This window comes from Salvelinus alpinus, chromosome 22 (genome assembly GCF_045679555.1).
Source record: "Salvelinus alpinus chromosome 22, SLU_Salpinus.1, whole genome shotgun sequence".
NCBI lineage: Eukaryota > Metazoa > Chordata > Actinopteri > Salmoniformes > Salmonidae > Salvelinus > Salvelinus alpinus.
In genome coordinates, this window is record NC_092107.1 from 10,309,254 (window position 1) to 10,332,027 (window position 22,774).

Here is a 22,774-nt window from a genome sequence, read left to right on the forward strand (position 1 = left end):
CCGGGGCCCACTGGTGTAACTTCTTACTGACTATACACTGTAACATTACTGCATGATTGTAGCGGGTTTACTAACACATTCGTTCTATTAGCTATGTTGACTAGGATGTTACTTTAGCTAATATGGGGACAATGATGTAGGCTGTGTGTAGCAGTTATGACATGGTTTGGCTTGGAAAGGTTTTTCACCTGGTCACATACAGCTGATGTGATGTTCATTGAAGTCCACAAACAAAGGGAAAAGGTGAGAGGAGGAGAGTGCATAGAGGCTAGAATGAATACAAAGTGGCTGCTATGAAAGTGACCTGTGTTTATGCATGATCAGGGGTGTATTCATTCCGCCGATTCTGTTGAAAAACGTTTCTTAAACGGAAAACAAATGAAAACGGGGATAAAAATACCTGAATTTGTCCAATAGAAACTCGTTTGCAACTGTTGGACTAAAGATTACACCCAGATAAACTAGATGCAGGCAAGAGTGTGCAAGGCCGTATTGAACGTGTCACTGTCTGTCCATGTGTCCCTGTCTGTCATCTCAAGTTCTTCCCTCGACATGTGTGCACCTACATTGGGGAGAACAAGTATTTGATACACTGCCGATTTTGAAGGTTTTCCTACTTACAAAGCATGTAGAGGTCTGTAATTTTTATCATAGGTACACTTCAACTGTGAGAGACGGAATCTAAAACAAAAATCCAGAAAATCACATTGTATGATTTTTAAGTAATTAAATTGCATTTTATTGCGTGACATAAGTATTTGATCACCTACCAACCAGTAAGAATTCCGGCTCTCACAGACCTGTTAGTTTTTCTTTTAGAAGCCCTCCTGTTCTCCACTCATTACCTGTATTAACTGCACCTGTTTGAACTTGTTACCTGTATAAAAGACACCTGTACACACACTCAATCAAACAGACTCCAATCTCTCCACAATGGCCAAGACCAGAGAGCTGTGTAAGGACATCAGGGATAAAATTGTAGACCTGCACAAGGCTGGGATGGGCTACAGGACAATAGGCAAGCAGCTTGGTGAGAAGGCAACAACTGTTGGCGCAATTATTAGAAAATGGAAGATGTTCAAGATGACGGTCAATCACCCTCGGTCTGGGGCTCCATGCAAGATCTCACCTCGTGGGGCATCAATGATCATGAGGAAGGTGAGGGATCAGCCCAGAACTACACGGCAGGACCTGGTCAATGACCTGAAGAGAGCTGGGACCACAGTCTCAAAGAAAACCATTAGTAACACACTACGCCGTCATGGATTAAAATCCTGCAGCGCACGCAAGGTCCCCCTGCTCAAGCCAGCGCATGTCCAGGCCTGTCTGAAGTTTGCCAATGACCATCTGGATGATCCAGAGGAGGAATGGGAGAAGGTCATGTGGTCTGATGAGACAAAAATAGAGCTTTTTGGTCTAACTCCACTCGCCGTGTTTGGAGGAAGAAGAAGTATGAGTACAACCCCAAGAACACCCTCCCAACCGTGAAGCATGGAGGTGGAAACATCATTCTTTGGGGATGCTTTTCTGCAAAGGGGACAGGACGACTGCACCGTATTGAGGGGAGGATGGATGGGGCCATGTATCGCGAGATCTTGGCCAAAAACCTCCTTCCCTCAGTAAGAGCATTGAAGATGGGTCGTGGCTGGATCTTCCAGCATGACAACGACCCGAAACACACAGCCAGGGCAACTAAGGAGTGGCTCCGTAAGAAGCATCTCAAGGTCCTGGAGTGGCCTAGCCAGTCTCCAGACCTGAACCCAATAGAAAATCTTTGGAGGGAGCTGAACGTCCGTATTGCCCACCGACAGCCCCGAAACCTGAAGGATCTGGAGAAGGTATGTATGGAGGAGTGGGCCAAAATCCCTGCTGCAGTGTGTGCAAACCTGGTCAATAACTACAGGAAACGTATGATCTTTGTAATTGCAAACAAAGGTTTCTGTATCAAATATTAAGTTCTGCTTTTCTGATGTATCAAATACTTATGTCATGCAATAAAATGCAAATTAATTACTTAAAAATCATACAATGTGATTTTCTGGATTTTTGTTTTAGATTCCGTCTCTCACAGTTGAAGTGTACCTATGATAAAAATTACAGACCTCTACATGCTTTGTAAGTAGGAAAACCTTCAAAATCGGCAGTGTATCAAATACTTGTTCTCCCCACTGTACGTTGTAAACTGTCATTCATAGACTAGATTGTAGCAAACTCATGATGGGTATAGGGAAAATTTGAGTATGTAGTAGCCTAAACCTATCACTGTTACATTGAACTGGGTGAATGGAATATGAATGACAGTCATCCAACATGCTGTAATAGAAATAAGGCCCTGCTCATGAAAAAACATTGTCCTCCCTCATCATAAACGGCACTGACCGCCACTGGTTTCCATCTGAGCTGGCGTCCTCCTCAGTCCATAACTGTGCAAAACAATGACAACCATGAGAATCCTACCACAGAGAACAAAAGGCCAGGGGAGAAGGAGGAGGAAGAGGAGGAGGAAGATGAAGAGGAGAAGGAACAACATAAGGCCAGGAGATGAAGGAGGAGGATGAAGAGGAGGAGGGGGATGGGGAGGAGGAGGAGGAAGAGGAGGAGGAAGATGAGGAGCAGGAGAAGGATGAGTAGGAGGATGAAGAGGAGGAGGAGGAGGAGGTCAACCCTGCTGATTGTTACTGTACTATTATTAGCTCCCTCCACTACTGCTTTTCCCTGTTATTATATTACCAGAACGTGGGCTATTGCCCTGCTCAGTAATTTGCCTTCTTTGTTATTGTACTGAGTAGTCATTATTCCACTCTGTCATTAGGACTCCCTGTGGATAACAGGCAGAATAGGTGCCGTGGTGACAGAGTGGAAGCGTGATTGTGAATGAATGACTGTAAGCTATAGCGGTGTGTGTGAATGAATGAGTGAATGTGACGATTTGTGGGCGAGAGAGAGACAGTAGAGTCTGAATGATCACTGTATAATCTGTGGGTGACGGATTGACAGGGTGAGTGTGACAATGATTGTAGGCTAGCAGTGTGTGTGTGAGTTGTGTGATTGTGAATGTAAATGAATGAGTGGATGTGGCGACTTGTGTGTAAGAAAGGGGAGAGGGACAGTAGTGTACGAATCAGCACTACAACTCAAGACAGTTGGTCGCTGGGTTGTTTTTGAAAGATGTATTTCATTTACTGTAGCCATAGTGACCCTCTCATCCTCCAACAGCTCATACTGCGTCCTTTAATCCCTCTGTTTCCTCTCCTCCATCACCTCCTCTCATCTTTTTCAGGGGAAATGTTTTAACTGAGTTTACCCTAGCCGGTCGTATCCGGTCGTCTCTACCCCAGCCGGTCTGCAGAGGGTCATCAGAGGGTCATCATAGCCTCTTCTGAACTGTCTGCCCTAATCCAGGCTTAACTTGTCTGTCACCCTGGTACATAGCATCTTCTAGGCCTAGGGTATCTGTCTTAACCATATTGTTAATAATTGCCACACCGGAGGCACCATTTGTAAATACTTCTTGGTGTACACCAGGACTATAATTTACAAATGGTGCCGCGTGTGAGGACAAATATTTATAGTAGTGAAATATTTATGCCCAAACAGTAATAGTACTGTTATAACTCTATGGTCCTGACTCTCAGCCTGTCCGTCTCTCTGGTCTATAACCTCCCCTGAGGTGTCTGTCTACTAACAGACTCTAAACTAGATTATTGATCCCATATTCCCTGGGTTTATTGTTATTGCGTAACTGTCTGAGCGGAGCCACACACACGCTCACAAACACAAATATGAAGTGGGAAGCTGCAGGAAACCTGAGGCTGTGGTGTGGGGGGCATTGGTGTTGATGGTGATTGTACAGATGAACATGTCAGGCTGAGTTTCTCTGGTTTGTAGGAGACCTAATAACCAGGGTTCAGAGAGAGAGATCCCAGAGGGACCAGGGCAGTCTAAGCACATGCAGTAAACCAGGAGAGTCCACTCAAATGTAGTAATTTACTGATGGTCCTTCTTTGGGGTAGGGGGCAGTACTTTCACGTCCGGATGAAAAGCATGCCCAGAGTAAACGGCCTGCTACAAAGCCATAAAAGCTAGAATATGCATATTATTAGTATATTTGGGTAGAAAACACACTGAAGTTTCTAAAACTGTTTGAATGATGTCTGTGAGTATAACAGAACTCATGTGGCAGGCAAAAACCTGAGAAAAAATCCAACCAGGAAGTGGGAAATCTGAGGTTGGTCGATTTTCAACTCAGCTCCTATTGAAGATACAGTGGGATATTGGTAATGTTGCACTTCCTAAGGCTTCCACTAGATGTCAACAGTCTTTAGAACCTTATCTGGTGCTTCTACTGTGAAGTGGGGGTGGGGGCGAATGAGAGTGGAATGAGTCAGAGGTCTGCCAGCAGCCAAGAGCTGACCATGCTCTGACCATGCGCGTTCACATGAGAGTTCGCTCCCGTTCCATTTGTTTTTCTGAAGACAAAGGAATTGTCCGGTTGGAACATTATTGAAGAATTATGTTAAAAACATCCTAAAGATTGATTCAATACTTCGTTTGTCATGTTTTTACGTACTGTAATATAACTTTTTTAACTTTTCGTCCGTACTGTCCTCTGGACTTGCCCGCGCGTCGTGAGTTTGGAAATTGTACTGAATGCTAGAACAACAAGGAGGAATTTGGACATAAATGATGGACATTATCGAACAAAACAAACATTTCTTGTGGAACTGGGATTCTTGGGAGTGCATTCTGATGAAGATCATCAAAGGTAAGTGAATGTTTATAATGTTATTTTTGACTTCTGTTGACTGCAAAATATGGCGGATATATTTGTGTCTTGATTGGGCTCTGAGCGCTGACTCAGATTATTGCATGGTGTGCTTTTTCCGTAAAGCTTTTTTGAAATCTGACACAGCGGTTGCATTAAGGAGAAGTGCATCTAAAATTCCATGCATAACAGTTGTATCTTTTAGCAATGTTTATTATGAGTATTCCTGTAAATTGATGTGGCTCTCTGCAAAATCAATGGATGTTTTGGAACTTCTGAACGTAAGGCGCCAATGTAAACTCAGGTTTTTGGATATAAATATGAACTTTACCAAACAAAACATACATGTATTGTGTAACATGAAGTCCTATGAGTGTCATCTGATGAAGATCATCAAAGGTTAGGGATTAATTTGATCTATATTTCTGCTTTTTGTGAATCCTCTCTTTGGCTGGACAAATGGCTGTGTTATTCTGTGAATAGGCACTCATCTAACATAATCGTTTGGTTTGCTTTCGTCGTAAAGCCTTTTTGAAATCGGACACTGTGGCTGGATTTACAACAAGTGTATCTTTAAAATGGTGTAAAATATATGTATGTTTGAGGAATTTTAATTATGGGATTTCTGTTGTTTTTGGAATTTGGTGCCCTGCAGTTTCACTGGCTGTTGAAGAGGTGGGACGCTACCGTCTCACGTACCCTAGAGAGGTTTTTTAACTATATCGAATGGCAAACCAAATCGACCATGTGCTCCCGAGTGGCGCAGCGGTCTAAGGCACTGCATCTCAGTGCAAGAGGCATCACTACAGTCCCTGGTTGAATCCAGGATGAATCACATCTGGTTGTGATTGGGAGTCCCATAGGGTGGTGCACAATTGGCCCAGTGTCACCGGGGTAGGCCGTCATTGCAAATAAGAATTTGTTCTTAACTGACTTGCCTAGTTAAAAAAAGGTTACACATCACGATTGGGTCATGTGCAGATGCTCTCGGAATTGATGATTATTTGGATGCTGTGGGCAGGTTTGAGACAAACCCAACCCAAGGAAAACTGTTGTGGTACTCTTCATTCTGTGACATACCATTTTTTTTTCCATCATCCCGCAAATCTGTTTTGGACGAGACTGACTTTATGGCCCTCTCCCTTAGTCCTGCCGGGGCAATACAAAGTTTGCCTGACCAGAAATGAAACTACAGTGGGGCAAAAAAGTATTTAGTCAGCCACCAATTGTGCAAGTTCTCCCACTTAAAAAGATGAGAGAGGCCTGTAATTTTCATCATAGGTACACTTCAACTATGACAGACAAAATGAGAAAAAAAATTCCAGAAAATCACATTGTAGGATTTTTTATGAAATTATTTGCAAATTATGGTGGAAAATAAGTATTTTGTCAATAACAAAAGTTTATCTCAATACTTTGTTATATACCCTTTGTTGGCAATGACAGAGGTCAAACGTTTTCTGTAAGTCTTCACAAGGTTTTCACACACTGTTGCTGGTATTTTGGCCCATTCCTCCATGCAGATCTCCTCTAGAGCAGTGATCTTCAATGCCCTTGCTGATGGAAGGAGGTTTTCACTCAAAATCTCACGATACATGGCCCCATTCATTCTTTCCTTTACACGGATCAGTCGTCCTGGTCCCTTTGCAGAAAAACAGCCCCAAAGCATGATGTTTCCACCCCCATGCTTCACAGTAGGTATGGTGTTCTTTGGATGCAACTCAGCATTCTTTGTCCTCCAAACACAACGAGTTGAGTTTTTACCAAAAAGTTATATTTTGGTTTCATCTGACCATATGACATTCTCCCAATCTTCTTCTAGATCATCCAAATGCTCTCTAGCAAACTTCAGACGGGCCTGGACATGTACTGGCTTAAGCAGGGGGACACGTCTGGCACTGCAGGATTTGAGTCCCTGGCGGCGTAGTGTGTTACTGATGGTAGGCTTTGTTACTTTGGTCCCAGCTCTCTGCAGGTCATTCACTAGGTCCCCCCATGTGGTTCTGGGATTTTTGCTCACCGTTCTTGTGATCATTTTGACCCCACGGGGTGAGATCTTGCGTGGATTCCCAGATCAAGGGAGATTATCAGTGGTCTTGTATGTCTTCCATTTCCTAATAATTGCTCCCACAGTTGATTTCTTCAAACCAAGCTGCTTACCTATTGCAGATTCAGTCTTCCCAGCCTGGTGCAGGTCTACAATTTTGTTTCTGGTGTCCTTTGACAGCTCTTTGGTCTTGGTCATAGTGGAGTTTGGAGTGTGACTGTTTGAGGTTGTGGACAGGTGTCTTTTATACTGATAACAAGTTCAAACAGGTGCCATTAATACAGGTAACGAGTGGAGGACAGAGGAGCCTCTTAAAGAAGAAGTTACAGGTCTGTGAGAGCCAGAAATCGTGCTTGTTTGTAGGTGACCAAATACTTATTTTCCACCATAATTTGTAAATAAATTCTTTAAAAATCCTACAATGTGATTTTCTGGATTTTTTTTCTCATTTTGTCTGTCATAGTTGAAGTGTACCTATGATGAAAATTACAGGCCTCTCTCATCTTTTTAAGTGGGAGAACTTGCACAATTGGTGGCTGACTAAATACTTTTTTGCCCCACTGTATATGTGATGTGGTATATCCTATGCATACTGTGTATCCACTTTAGGAGTTTTAGAGCACAGCACAATAGTTATGATATACTGTCACCAACAAGACCTGTCCCTACAACCATTATCCAATGGAAGACAATTGCACACTCCCTAAAAAAAACATTTGTAGCATTGTGTTGTGTGACAAAACTGCACCTTTTAGTGGCCTTTTATTGTTCCCAGCACAAGGTGTACCTGTGTAATGATCATGCTGTTACATCAGCTTTTTGATATGCCACACCTGTCAGGTGGATGGATTATCTTGGCAAAGGAGAAATGCTTACTAACAGGGGTGTAAACAAATGTGTACACAACATTTTAGAGAAATAAGCTTTTTGTGCAAATGGAAAATATATGCAATCTTTTATTTCAGCTCAAACATGGGACCAACACTTTACATGTTGCGTTTATATTTTTGTTCAGTGTCTATACATGTAAACAAGAGTAATAGTGACCAGTAACAGGAAAAATAGATACTAATGGTAATATATACATGTAAACAAGAGTAATAGTGACCAGTAACAGGAAAAATAGATACTAATGGTAATATATACATGTAAACAAGAGTAATAGTGACCAGTAACAGGATAAATAGATAGACTCTAATGGTAATATATACATGTAAACAGGAGTAATAGTGACCAGTAACAGGATAAATAGATACTAATGGTAATATATACATGTAAACAAGAGTAATAGTGACCAGTAGCAGGATAAATAGATATACTCTAATGGTTATATATACATGTAAACAGGAGTAATAGTGACCAGTAACAGGATAAATCGATACTAATGGTAATATATACATGTAAACAGGAGTAATAGTGACCAGTAACAGGATAAATAGATACTAATGGTAATATATACATGTAAACAGCAGTAATAGTGACCAGTAACAGGATAAATAGATAGACTCTAATGGTAATATATACATGTAAACAGCAGTAATAGTGACCAGTAACAGGATAAATAGATACTAATGGTAATATATACATGTAAACAGCAGTAATAGTGACCAGTAACAGGATAAATAGATACTAATGGTAATATATACATGTAAACAGGAGTAATAGTGACCAGTAACAGGATAAATAGATTGATACTAATGGTAATATATACATGTAAACAGGAGTAATAGTGACCAGTAACAGGATAAATAGATACTAATGGTAATATATACATGTAAACAGGAGTAATAGTGACCAGTAACAGGATAAATAGATACTAATGGTAATATATACATGTAAACAGCAGTAATAGTGACCAGTAACAGGATAAATAGATAGACTCTAATGGTAATATATACATGTAAACAGCAGTAATAGTGACCAGTAACAGGATAAATAGATACTAATGGTAATATATACATGTAAACAGGAGTAATAGTGACCAGTAACAGGATAAATAGATTGATACTAATGGTAATATATACATGTAAACAGCAGTAATAGTGACCAGTAACAGGATAAATAGATACTAACGGTAATATATACATGTAAACAGCAGTAATAGTGACCAGTAACAGGATAAATAGATAGACTCTAATGGTAATATATACATGTAAACAGCAGTAATAGTGACCAGTAACAGGATAAATAGATACTAACGGTAATATATACATGTAAACAGCAGTAATAGTGACCAGTAACAGGATAAATAGATAGACTCTAATGATGATATATACATGTAAACAGCAGTAATAGTGACCAGTAGCAGGATAAATAGATACTAATGGTAATATATACAAGTAAACAGCAGTAATAGTGACTAGTAGCAGGATAAATAGATTGATACTCATGGTAATGGCAATAAAAGAATCTATGAACAGCAGCTGTTTAGGAGTCTATTGGTCTGAGCCACACAACAGCACACACTGACTACAGATACTGTACATAAACAGTAGAGCCCCAGAACAGCAAGCTGACGTGAAATACATGTACCCTGTATTAAATCTAAAGGCAGATTCAAATAGAAAGAAAGAGAGAAAGAGAGAGAGAGAGAGAGAGAGAGAGACCCAGCTCAGATGAAGGGATGAACAGCAGGGATGAAGGAGAGGAGAGGACACAGATCCACACAATCTCCTCTGATTGATTGCCATCTTTCCCCTCCGCCTCTCAAATAACAGTTTTTTTTTCAATCACTTCGGTACAATTTTCACAAGTATGTAGTCCATTTTCACAACTCTAAGCGCAGACATTAAACAGATCATCAAAATGGCTCGTGTTTCAAAACATTTTCAGTTGAGTAGAACAAACAAATTCAGAAAGTAATTTGTTCACTGCACCAAATCACTCTTTCAATTTGGATAAATTGTAACATTCACTTTACTTTTCATACGATTTTCTTGTAATTTGTCAACAATACAATGAACTATCGTTTATCAAACTGCTCAAAATGTATAACTACTGAACCAAAATGATGCAGTGCCTAGTTAGCATGATGTATATAGTTTGAGCACTGTATATTTCTATATTTCTACCTCATAAATGTATCAATTGGACATCAATTTATGTTGTAAGGTAAAACCAAATCATATATGGATGTGGCTGTAAATACTACATCACCATTCTCCATCAGCCAGTGTGCTTCAATTGGAAAATTGGACAAAGTGGAGAGTCACTACCTGGGGATTTCCATCGAAAATGACCCATGAGCACCATCATGTGAAGTTCTTAGGAGCATATCAAATTGGGTGTCAAATGAAAGTTAAGAGTCTATATTTTTGGGAAATGAAGGCATAGATACATATTTTTTTCTCCCATCAACAAAAATGTGGCATAAGTAAAGTCTTTGATTTCTAGATAAATAGATGGAAAAGCTGTCACCTGGATCATAGCTGTCACCTGGATTCACCTGGTCAGTCTATGTCATGGAAAGAGCAGGTGTTCCTGTTAATGGAATTTATATGTTCAAATGAATTATTAGAATATTCCACCCTGAAACCATATAATTGTATGAAATTGATTAGAATCATAAAATTATTATTAATGATGTGTGTAGTTTTTGTCAGTAAAATTATAATAAATGATGTGTGTAGATTTAATCAGAATTAGGGTAAAACAATATATCTCTACAATATGTCTTTATAGTATCTTAAACACAGACCGTCTGAGCAAAATTCGGTGCCGACCTTGGCTAGGGGCCACAGAGATTTGGGAGAGGGCAGGGAGTACTTATCACGGTTTCCCTAATCTTGGGGGAGGACAGGGAGTGCTTCTCACGGTCTCCATAATCTTTGTTGGCTGGGTAGTGATACAGTATGTGTGTAGGATACCTACTGTTCGTGTGTATGTATGTGCGTATTATATCTACTGTTTGTGTGGAAGTATGTGCGCCGCTATAAAATGGATGTCTTTGTATTGTGGACTTCAGAACGTTCTCGTGAATAAACTGTACTAACCTTTTGCATAAGCTGAGTCTTTGACTAATTATTATTAAACCCATGGTCTTACAAACCTCGGGGATTGGTCAAAGCTATTGATTGATTGTTATTATCATTGGGATTGAAAATTCTCCTGACAGTTCCTAATGCTGTGTATACTCAGTGTATATTCAACTTTTCAGATTTTGTTTTCAAATTCAGTTCCCCAAATTCATATTCAAAACCAGAGACAACATCCTGGTACTCTGCCAGCCAGGAAAGATAGACTCAAACGCTCGCTGTGGTAAACAGAAGCTTCTGGCGGTTTCTGAAGCCAATGTGACATGTTTAATTTATTTTCTTCCAATGAATTTGGCTCTAGCATTTAAACCGCTTTGGCTATAAGCTATTACAACCCCATTCCTGAAAGGTAAGACTCTCTGGAACATGGACGAGTACCGCTTCAGTTTTAAATTCAATTTTATGAATTCAGTAATTCAATTTGTGCAATATAAAATTCAAATTCAATATCCTTACACAAATTCCAAATTATGGAATTCAAATACAATTTATTTTGGTATCACTCCAAATCACTCCATATTACCTTATGCTTTGTAAATCTGTAACCTAATTTCTCTCCCTCTGGAGGAGGGAGGATAATGAAAGTTCACAGAAGTAACAAGTAATTGCAAGAATACCAATTAGTTATAGTGATTTTACTGATATCAATTTTGTTTAGGAATTATTAAGTGATTAAAACTCAAATTGGTAATGGATTTACCCAAAAATCTGTAACGGAATTACTGAAACTGAATTGGCTACAATGTGAAATCAAAAACCACAGTTACTGTCCTCCCTTCCACTGGCATTCTGTTATGTTCAGCTGACAACTGTTTCTTTGTCTTTCTGTTGTCTGGTGGTCAAACCAAGAGTGTTAAAACAGTCTGAGTCTGGACAACCCCTCCCTCTCTCTCTCCATCTCCATCTCTCTGCCTCTCGCTCACTTTCCAGTTAATGTCACCTCTCCCAGCTCTTACTGACACCTGCCCATGAGCCCTCTCTCTTTCCATTTACTGTAACCAGTATCCTCACCCACTGAGCACCGACCGACACCAGAAGTCCATGGACATTAAAAAGTAGCTGAAATTTGGTCAGGCCCTCATGTACACAGTACAGTGAGTAGAGCACAGTACAGTACAGTCCAATACAGTTTAGAAAAGTATAGTATAGTACGGTACATTACAGTTCAGTACTTTACTGTACTGAACTGTATTGTACTCTGCTGCATTGTACTGAACTCTACCCTACTCTGCTCTGCTGTGCTGCTGTGCTGTTCTATATTGGACTACACTGTACTCTACTGTGCTCTGATGTGCTGTGCTGCACTGTGATGTCCAAACTTGTGAAACATGAGGAAAATGACATTCATGTCCATAATTATGCATTTCTGTGTAGTACAGAACAGGGGCCCCTGATGTAATTCCGTTACTGGGTGTAAATCCACTTCACTTACTGTAGTTCAATAACAAAAAGAGATTTGTTCGAACTCAAGGTGCCTTGTCAAAGCTGACACCACATTTTTTCTGCAGACATCTTTGAATCTTGATTCAGAGCAAATATTTTAACAGAGTTTTTGGAAAATGTGGTCGTATAAAAACCTGATGGAGATTTTACTGTAATTCCGTTACAAAAGTTTGCATCTTCCACTAAATTCATTTTTGTAAATTTTTCTGTAAAAATTGTAAAAAGTAGTCTTTTGCATAGAGTTTGTATGGTTTGTTAAACTTTGAAATCAATGATAAAGTGATAAAACTGAGTCAAAGCGTAATTCCGTTCCCATGGAATTGCCCTTGTGCTACCATTTGGAATTATAGTGTAGTGTACAATGCATTGCTGAAATACCTAGATTGTGTACAACAGTATATCCAACTCGTTATCTGAATTTCAGTGATACAATTTTCACAAGTACAGCATGTGATACATTTTCACAACTAAATAAAAAACTCAAAACAAATTATCAAAATGACAGTTGTTTCAAAACTCTAAGTTCAACACACAAAATCATACAGCCACTTTTTCACCAAACTGTGTTTTGAAAAGGTGTTTCATCTAGAAATACATGTTTCACATCGCAATTAATGTTCATATGAAGCAATTGCCTTTCACAATGCAATGCTCACTTTACTTTTGATATGATTTTCTTCTCTTTTGTTAAAATGCATTTTACTGTTACTTAACCCGATTGCTCTTTATTGATGATCCCTTAACCTATAGATTTGACATGTCAACTGGTTTGTCTTCTACAGATTTTGACAACTAAATAATGAAAATGTATGTCTGTAAACTAGACACATAAAAAGTATGATATATACTGGAATGCACTACTATGCTCACAACAGGTTTGACGCAAACTAGTGCCTGCTAATCATTATGTTTCTTTTATTTCTTTCATTTGATTACATTGTGAAATATGTCTTCAATGATCACACCTTTGATCACACATGGGACAGAAATTATGGAAATTTGATGTTCAGTCAATTTTAATGGGTAGTACATGTGTATTGCCTAATGTAAAAACAGTGTAATGTACTGTAATTTACAGTACTGTAGCATAATACGTTCAAAGGGCAATTTTGAAAGATGTACCTTAAAAATTTTTCTATTGGATTAACTGGTTGTTAAAATAACTAAATTGAGAAGATACTATGCAGTGTTTTGGTGATTAACTTCACTAGCGTAAGGGGCAGCATTCGAAATTTTGGATGAATAGCATGCCCAAATTAAACTGCCTGCTACTCGGGCCCAGAAGAACTGGTATATTTGGATAGAAAACACTCTAAAGTTTCCAAAACTGTTAAAATCGTGTCTGTGAGTATAACAGAACTGATTTGGCAGGCGAAAACCTGAGAAAAATCCATTCAGGAAGTAGTTTTCTTTTGGTTTTGTAGTTTTCTATTCAATGCCATTACAGTATCCATTGACTTAAAACTCAAATTGCAGTTCCCATGCCTTCCACTAGATGTCAACAGTCTTTAGAAATTGTTTCAGGCTTGTATTCTGAAAAATGAGGAAGTAAGAGCAGTCTGAATGAGTGGACCCTAAAGTGTCACAGAGCTTTTTCATGCGCACGACCGAGAGTGTGCCTTTCTTGTTTACCTTTTATATTGACGACGTTATTGTTCGGTTGAAATATTATCGATTATTTAGGCTAAAAACAACCTGAGGATTGAATATAAACATTGTTTGACATGTTTCTATGAACTTTACGAATACAATTTGGATTTTTGTCTGCCTGTTTTGACTGCGTTTGAGCCTGTGGATTACTGAAGAAAACACGCGAACAAAACTGAGGTTTTTTGGATATAAAAAGACTTTATCGAACAAAAGGAACATTTATTGAGTAAATTAATGTCTGGTCTGCTGAGTGCAACCATATGAAGATCATCAAAGGTAAGGGATTAATTTTATCTCTATTTCTGACTTGTGTAACTCTTCTACTTGGCTGGTTACTGTTTGTAATGATTTGTCTGCTGGGCTATGTTCTCAAATAATCGTACGGTATGCTTTCGCCGTAAAGCATTTTTTAAATCTGACACTGTGGTTGGATTCACAAGAAGTTCATCTTTAAACCTATGTAAAATATGTTTTGTTTTCTGAATTTTTATAATGAGTATTTCTGTATTTGAATTTAGCGCCCTGCAGTTTCACTGGCTGTTGACGAGGTGGGACGCTAACGTCCCACATACCCAAGTGAGGTTAAACCAATGTACTCATTATATTCCACAGTAAACTTAGATTTTGGAAAGATGGTTGTGTTGTGAAAGATGTCTACAAACATTTTTGAATGTAAGACTGGCTGCGTTACAAGTGTTACCAGCTTGGAGTTTTGTACTAAGAATTCACCACATACTTCTGATAATAGTAACAAAGCGATACAAAAACTGTAAATGGTAGCTAAAATTAGTAAACGGTGAGGCTATAATTATCTGATGAATTGTTGACCAAACAAAATGTTCTCATGGTATTTCACGTAAAATTTAGATTTTTGCATGAATGACTTAGGGGTGAAAGATGTGGGAAACCCCAGTGAATGCACAATCAAAGGTTCTGAACATAAGATAGGGGGGTATTACAAGTGTTATCAGTTTAGAGTTTTGTACTTATACCACTAACATCTGAAAAATTTGCCAAAGTGATTGAATTTTTACAAACTTTTCCTATAATTCCTTTCATCTCAGGGTTTAGAATTAGAGAGACCTAATCATGGTTCCTGGTGTGGAGAGCAGCTTTACTTTCAACCACTAAACATATTCATTGTAAACCCAGGAAAGCAAGTGGTGTGTATATGTCTCTGTGTAGGGTCACTGAGACTACAAAACATTAGGAACACCTTCCTAATATTGAGTTGTACCCCCTTTTGCCCTCAGAACAGCCTCAATTCATCGGGGCATGGACTACAAGGTGTCAAAAGCGTTCCACAGGGATGCTGGCCCATGTTGACTCCAATGCTTCCCACAGTTGTGTAAAGTTGGCTGGATGTCCTTTGGATGGTGGACCATTTTTGATACACACAGGAAACTATTCAGTGTGAAAAACCCAGCAACATTACAGTTCTTGAAGCAAACCGGTATGCCTGGCACCTGCTACCAAACCCCATTGAAAGGCACTTAAATATTTTGTCTTGCCCATTCACCCACTGAATGGCTCACCTGCACAGTCCATTTCTCAATTGTCTCAAAACTAAAAATCCTTCTTTAACCTGTCTCCTCCCCTTCATCTACACTGATTGAAATGGATTTAACAAGTGACATCAATAAGGGATCATAGCTTTCACCTGGTCAGTCTATTTCATGGAAAGAGCAGGTGTTCCTAATGTTTTATATCTTCAGTATATGTGTGTGTGTGTGTGTGTGTGTGTGTGTGTGTGTGTGTGTGTGTGTGTGTGTGTGTGTGTGTGTGTGTGTGTGTGTGTGTGTGTGTGTGTGTGTGTGTGTGTGTGTGTGTGTGTGTGTGTGTGTGTGTGTGTGTGTGTGTGTGTGTGTGTGTGTGTGTGTGTGTGTGTGTGTGTGTGTGTGTGTGTGTGTGTGTGTGTGTGTGTGTGTGTGTGTGTGTGTGTGTGCGCGCGTGTGTGCGTGTGTGTGTGTGCGCGTGTGTTTGCGCGTGTGTTTGCGTACGCGGCTGCATGTGTGCCATTGTGTATGTGTCTTGTTGGCTGTGTTGGTGGTAGCACTACTTCGGAGTCTAGTGAAAGCAGCAGCAAGATAAAGATCACAAGAGCTATATTGGCAAAGTGAAGTGAAAAAGCTGTAACCATGGCCTTTGGAGACTCCAATTAAAAGACCTCCACCTCTCTGCTCAAGATGTGTCATGGAGAATGGTAGCTAGTATTATTGAACAGGAAAGCATTCTCCTTACCCCATTCCCTGCTTTCTTTCACTGTGGCTACTGGTTCAGAGTGCCAACAGTGTCAAGTCTGACTGCTGTAGGGTGTGTTGTTATTCTGTGGAGAGATACAGACTCCATTCACTAGCGTTCTATTTTGATTGATTGCTCTGTGGTCGAAGAAGAGGTGTGTTTTCACTCTAGGTTAATCTGCATTGGGTTAATCTGTTAATCTGCATCAAGCATTGCCTGACGTGAACCATGCCTCAAACAAAATATATCTCAGAAGACCTAAGATTAAGAATTGTTGCCTTGCATAAAGCTGGAAAGGGTTACAAAAGTATCTCTAAAAGTCAGTCAATGGTAAGACATATTGTCTATAAATGGAGAAAGTTCAGCACTGTTGCTACTCTCCCTAGGAGTGGCCGTCCTGCAAAAATGATTGCAAGAGCACAGCACAGAATACTCAATGAGGTTAAGAAGAATCCTAGAGTGTCAGCTAAAGACTTACAGACATCTCTGGAAGATGCTAACATCTCTGTTGACAAGTCTACAATATGTAAAACACTAAACAAGAATGGTGTTCATGGGAGGACCATGGAAGAAACCACTGCTGTCCAAAAAAAACATTGCTGCACATCTGAAGTTCGCAAAAGAGCACCTGGATGTTCCACAGCGCTAAATATTCTGTGGACAGATGAAACTACAGTTGTGTTGCTTGGAAGGAACACACAGCACTATGTGTGGAGAAAAAAAGCCACATCACACCAACATCAAAACCTAATCCCAACTGTAAACTATGGTGGAGGGAGCATCATGGTTTGGGGCTGCTTTGCTGCCTCAGGGCCTGGACAGCTTGCTATCATTGACGGGAAAATGTATTCCCAAGTTTATCAAGACATTTTTCAGGAGAATGTAAGGCTATCAACAGAAGTTAGGTGATGCAACAGGACAACAACCCAAAAGACAGAAGTAAATCAACAACAGAATGGCTTCAACAGAAGAAAATACGCCTTCTGGGTTAGCCCAGTCAGTCCTGACCTCAACCCGATTGAGATGCTGTGGCATGACCTCAAGAGAGCAGTTCACACCAGACATCCCAAGAATATTGTGGAACTGAAACAGTTTTGTAAAGAGGAATGGTCCAAAATTCCTCCTGACCGTTGTGCAGATATGATCTGCAACTGCAGTAAACGTTTGGTTGAGGTTATTGCTGCCAAAGGAGGGTCAACCAGTTATTAAATCCAAGGGTTCACATACCTTTTCCACCCTGCACTGTGACTGTTTCCACGGTGTGTTCAGTAAAGACATGAAAACGTATCATTGTTTGTGTGTTATTAGTTTAAGCTGACTGTGTTTGTCTATTGTTGTGACCTAGATGAAGATCAGATCCAATTTTATGACCAACTTATGCAGAAATCCAGGTATTTCCAAAGGTTTCACATACTTTTTCTTGCCACTGTACTGTTTTACACTTACATTCTCAGTGGTCTGGAACTCTGCACGACCCTGCACTGTGGCTTTTGTGACGCAAATAGCCAGTAACGAGCTTAGTCGATGAGGGAAAACGGGAACCAGCACTCTATCACCGCCAATCTCTCTCTCAATATTAGCACCAACATGTCAACACTGAAATAACACCTGTATGGCTAGAAATATTAAGCACTCTACAAAAGACAATAGCAATCTCTTAAACCATATCACTATGACCCTTAAGTGAAACACAAAACATTATCCCCCTTACTGTATACAAATATATTCCTGTGTTCTGCCTGTGTTTGGGGGATCATTTTGCAGACATGGTAATGAGATGAGGCCTTTGCTGTTCCACTTGTTGATCTTGGGTGGGGTAATGATTATGGCATCCTAACCCTGCATTGATGGAGGAAGGAGCACCTGGCAGGGCCCAGAGCAGATTTTCATCCCACTCCATTGTGTGATGAATGTCGATGCATATAGCACTGAGTCAGCAGCTTAGCATTAGCACAGCGCTACGCCACTCCATAAGACTCTGTGTACCGCACCATGGTCACGCTGCTAACAGGCTAATACAATAGCATGACACTATTCAGTGCATTACTTACAGTACAAAACAGCCAGCCTGAATACAGCATAAGGCATGTGGGATCTCTGGAGACAAGTATTGCAGCCATCATGCAATAATTCCAGCATTGTGTACACACACACACACACACACACCATACACAGCTCCATACTGATGTTTACAGCACACTCAGACAACTCCAACAGCAAGGAAAGAGAGATGGTAGTGCACTCACCAGATGCAGTAGTTTGATCACATCCCCTTAGGTGGGGTAGAGTAGTGTATGTACTCTCTATCTGCCTGTCTCTCTGTACTGACTCGCTCTCTCTCTCTCTCTCTCTCTCCCTCGCTCTACCACTTCCCCCTTTATTAACCCTCTTTCTCTCCACAGAGTAGTAGGCTAAAGTGGTTGTGTGTATGCGTGTGTGCGTGTGTGCGCACCTGCGTGCCTGTGTTTGTGTGTAAGAGAGAGATTGGTGTATTTCCCCCCAGGCTGTGTGTGTGTAGGTCTTAGTGTGGCTCTGCTTAATCCCTACTGAGAGGAGAGAGGGAGCAGGTGCTAGGTAGCAAGGAGTCAGTAGAGAATAACAAACTAATTCTACACTGTACACACACAAAAAACACACACACAAACACACACACTCATGCACACACACACAAACAACAACAAACAAACAAATAGTAAGTCAGTCAATTGAACATGTCACTTTGTGCTCAACACACTATTACAGATGAACACTAAAAAACAACACATGCAAATTCCCCTTGAATAGTTCAAATGCATGTCATGGTGGTAACTCCAAGTTCAAACTCCCAAGTTCAAAGAGAGGTCCACAAATCCCTAAAAGGAACTGATTATGTTATCTCACGCAAACACACACACACAACCTGCTGGGCAAAAACACATCATTTCAACCCAAAACATCTCATGTGATGACGTTGAATCAACATGGAAAACTGATTGGAGTTGGAAAGAGTCTTCAACGTAAGGACATTTTCTATTTTTAAAACCGAAATCCAATGACATGCTGATGTTTTTTTTCTTCACATTTAATTCACGTTAGTTGACAACTCAACCAAATATAAATCAAAATTAGACGTTGAACTGACGTCTGTGCCTAACGAGAAGCATCAAGCACCATGCGCACACACACACGCGCGCACACACACACACACACACACACACACACAATTATGCCTAAATGGATTAGGGTCTAAAACAGGACTCCCTGTATGAAGCTCTTTAACTGGAAGTGTCCTTGACACAGTAGCCTTTGGGAGCTGGTAGACCTTGGCAAACACTGGAGTAGGATCAGCTAGGATCACAGGTAGGATCAGCTAACCAGAGAGGACAGGGATAGGTAGGGTTGCCACTGCCCCCTGCCAAAATCCATAACTGCGGTGATCAAGGAGGGACCCTGGCATGGTAGGAGGACTGTAGTTTCACTCATGCATGCAGGCACACACACATACTGCGGTACAAACTACAGGAAAGACTGTAAAAAAGACTTTGTTTGTTTACTATGGACATTCTGTAGTATCCTGTTATGTCCTCCCCTTGTATTTCATAATGCATACCAAGCCATACAGCAGCTCATCAACATCCTGTTCATGTAAGTTTGAGACAAATTATTTATCAAAATAATCTCCCCAGGAAACAGAAAAACACTTGTCCTATCATCATATACCATATCGGTTGTGCCGCCAGTCTTTTCAGAGAGAGAGAGAGAGAGAGAGAGAGAGAGAGAGAGAGAGAGAGAGAGAGAGAGAGAGAGAGAGAGAGAGAGAGAGAGAGAGAGAGAGAGAGAGAGAGAGAGAGAGAGAGAGAGAGAGAGAACATTTTTGAGAGTTAAGCAAAAGTGATAACGACAAAAGTGATAGCGAACCATGTTCCTACCTTTACATTTTTTTAAATGTACACTACCGTTCAAAAGTTTGGGGTCACTTAGAAATGTCCTTGTTTTCCATGAAAACATACATGAAATGAGTTGCAAAATGCATAGGAAATATAGTCAAGATGTTGACAAGGTTATAAATAATGATTTTTAATTGAAATAATAATTGTGTCCTTCAAACTTTGCTTTCGTCAAAGAATCCTCCATTTGCAGAAATTACAGCCTTGTAGACATTTGACATTGTAGTTGTCATTTTGTTGAGGTAATCTGAAGCACCTCCCACAAGTTGGATTGGCTTGATGGGCACTTCTTACGTACCATACGGTCAAGCTGCTCCCACAACAGCTCAATAGGGTTGAGATCCAGTGACTGTACTGGCCACTCCATTATAGACATAATACCAGCTGACTGCTTCCTCCCTAAATAGTTATTGCAGAATTTGGAGCTGTTCTTTGGGTCATTGTCCTGTTGTAGGAGGAAATTGGCTCCAGTTAAGCGCCGTCCACAGGGTATGGCATAGTGTTGCAAAATTAAGTGATAGCTTTCCTTCAAGATCCCTTTTACCCTGTACAATCTCCCACTTTAACACCACCAAAGCACCCCCAGATCATCACATTTCCTCCACCATGCTTGACAGATGGCGTCAAGCACTCCTCCAACATCTTTTCATTTGTCTGCGTCTCACGAATGTTCTTCTTTGTGATCCGAACACCTCAAACTTAGATTCATCTGTCCATAATACTTTCTTCCAATCTTCCAATGGTACCAAGACCAAGCTTTTTTCTCAATGGTGTACCTTTAAAAACGAATTTGGCACCAGAAGTCTGAAAAATGTAATTGTGCCTTCATTTTCAATAAATGTAAACCATGATGCTCATGGTAAATTAAAATATCTTAGTGGTCACAATTGAGACCTATGGGATATTGCAGTGGATCTAGCTAGTTAACCTTTTACTGCAGTGGGCTAAATCAGTGTTTCTTGGTAGATTTAAACAAATCTACTTTGAAACAAAAGTATACACCTCACACACATGGTTATGGGCTTAAAAAAAGAAGACACCTGTATCATGTCAGATATAGAGTTGAAATGTATTACATTTTTTGTTTGCATACCAATATTACACTTTATATACATCACAGATTATTCAAATATAACAAAATTGTTTGACATAGAAACACCCGATTTTTTTAAATTATTTTGATCAATTATGAAATTATGTAAAAAATGTATAACATTCCACCCATGAGGCCACTAGGTCATTTGACTGCAGGAAAGGGCTAGCATTTTGACATGTACATTCAAACATTTTCAAACTATGCGAAAATTAGGAAAGTAGGCCGTTCTTCCAGTACACCGCACGCCGCCCTTGCAAAGACGCACACACACACGCATAATAATATTATTACAGGTGAAGTCGGAAGTTTACATACACCTTAGCCAAATACATTTAAACTCAGTTTTTCACAATTCCTGTCATATGAACCTAGTAAAAATTCCCTGTCTTAGGTCAGTTAGGATCACCACTTTATTTTAAGAATGTGACATGTCAGAATAATAGTAGTGACAATGATATAATTCAGCTTTTATTTCTTTCATCACATTCCCAGTGGATCAGAAGTTTACATACACTCAATTAGTATTTGGTAGCATTGCCTTTAAATTGTTTAACTTGGGTCAAACGTTTTGGGTAGCCTTCCACAAGCTTCCCACAATAAGTTGGGTGAATTTTGGCCCATTCCTCCTGACAGAGCTGGTGTAACTGAGTCAGGTTTGTAGGCCTCCTTGCTCGCACACACTTTTTCAGTTCTGCCCACAAATTTTCTATAGGATTGAGGTCAGGGCTTTGTGATGCCCACTCCAATACCTTGACTTTGTTGTACTTACGCCATTTTGCCACAACTTTGGAAGTATGCTTGGGGTCATTGTCCATTTGGAAGACCCATTTGCGACCAAGCTTTAACTTCCTGACTGATGTCTTGAGATGTTGCTTCAATATATCCACATAATTGTCCTCCTCATAATGCCATCTATTTTGTGAAGTGCACCAGTCCCTCCTGCAGCAAAGCACCCCCACAACATGATGCTATCACCCTCGTGCTTCATGGTTGGGATGGTGTTCTTCGGGTTGCAAGCCTCCCCCTTTTTCCTCCAAACATAACAATGGTCCTTATGGCCAAACAGTTCTATTTTTGTTTCATCAGACCAGAGGACAATCTTTGTCCCCATGTGCAGTTGCAAACCGTAGTCTGGCTTTTTTATGCCGGTTTTGGAGCAGTGGCTTCCTTGCTGAACGGCCTTCCAGGTTATGTCGATATAGGACTCGTTTTACTGTAGATATAGATACTTTTGTACCTGTTCGCCTCCAGCATCTTCACAAGGTCCTTTGCTGTTTTTCTGGGATTGATTCGCACTTTTCGCACCAAAGTACGTTCATCTCTAGGAGACAGAACGTGTTTCCTTCCTAAGCGGTATGACGGCTGCGTGGTCCCATGGTGTTTATACTTGCATACTATTGTTTGTTCAGATGAACGTGGTACCTTCAGGCGTTTGGAAATTGCTCCCAAGGATGAACCAGACTTGTAGAGGTCTACAATTTTATTTCTGAGGTCTTGGCTGATTTCGTTTGATTTTCCCATGATGTTAAGCAAAGAGGCACTGAGCTTGAAGGTAGGCCTTGAAATACATCC

The 22,774-nt window shown here is 40.2% G+C and overlaps 1 protein-coding gene across 4 annotated transcripts in view; it reads right to left on the reverse strand.

The window, feature by feature from the left end:
• LOC139548977 (A-kinase anchor protein SPHKAP-like) overlaps positions 1-18,559 on the reverse strand; it is a 151,662-nt gene extending 133,103 nt beyond the window's left edge. For 3 of the 4 annotated variants that reach the window (XM_071358988.1, XM_071358985.1, XM_071358983.1), the window contains exon 1: positions 18,427-18,559. The gene's annotated coding sequence lies outside the window, so the exon portion shown is untranslated. The remainder of the gene's footprint in view (positions 1-18,426) is intronic. The other variant, XM_071358987.1, reaches the window with a different exon arrangement.
• Between the last annotated feature and the right edge of the window lie 4,215 nt (positions 18,560-22,774).